General features: G+C 34.8%; 1 non-coding gene across 1 annotated transcript; it reads right to left on the reverse strand.

Annotated features, from left to right (window-relative positions):
* Window positions 1–124: 124 nt before the first annotated feature.
* On the reverse strand, window positions 125–242 carry LOC117122822. Its single transcript, XR_004447752.1, has one exon. It is a non-coding gene; the product is annotated as a 5S ribosomal RNA (ribosomal RNA).
* Between the last annotated feature and the right edge of the window lie 574 nt (window positions 243–816).

Genomic DNA, 816 nt, shown 5'->3' on the forward strand with positions numbered 1-816 from the left:
ATTTGGCGACTTCTAAGGAGGGTGGGTCCAGGCTTCTAAGTGACGCCTGCATTAGGAAAATATTAAAAGAGCTATGGATGCGCTACTATTGGTGAAATTAATTTTCTAGAAAATGAATAAATGATGTCTACAGCACCCGGTATTCCCAAGCGTCTCCCATCCAAGTACTAACCAGGCCCGACGTTGCTTAACTTCGGTGATCGGACGAGAACCGGTGTTTTCAAGGTAGTATGGCCGTAGACAAGGGTGCACCAACAATGCAACACTTCGATCATCGAGCTCATTGAATGATATTTCACTAAAATACAGTTTTTAACCAATGAATAGAACGATTCCATAGCAAAACATTTTTTTATCGTCATTTTAATTTTCAAAAAGCATCACAGTTAAATTTAAAAAATCGAAATAAAAATCTCCGCAGAAAATTATTTACAATTTTTCGAAATTTTACAATTTTTCGAAATTTATGAAATTTCAGAAATGTGTTCAGACTATGTTTATGTACATGTGGTAAAAATTTAATTTGTACATGTGATAAAAATTTCATCTCTTGAGATCGAGATCTCGAGTAGAGAGATAGAAACAGATAGAGAGAGATAGATAGATGAAGATAGAGATAGAGACAGAGATAGAGAGAGATAAAATAAATGTGAAATAAACAAACACGAAGTTAAGCAACGAGGTATTGACCTTAGACTTCGACGTTATTTGGCGACCTCTAAGGAGGGTGGGTCCAGGCTTTTTTTGGCCTAATGGCATTAACCACCTTTTTTTCAATTCATTTTGTTTTTTAAATTGATTTAACTTAAAATTGAT

Source organism: Anneissia japonica, unplaced genomic scaffold (assembly GCF_011630105.1).
Source record: "Anneissia japonica isolate Jap-2015-1 unplaced genomic scaffold, ASM1163010v1 scaffold116131_len816_cov154, whole genome shotgun sequence".
In the NCBI taxonomy this organism is placed as follows: domain Eukaryota; kingdom Metazoa; phylum Echinodermata; class Crinoidea; order Comatulida; family Comatulidae; genus Anneissia; species Anneissia japonica.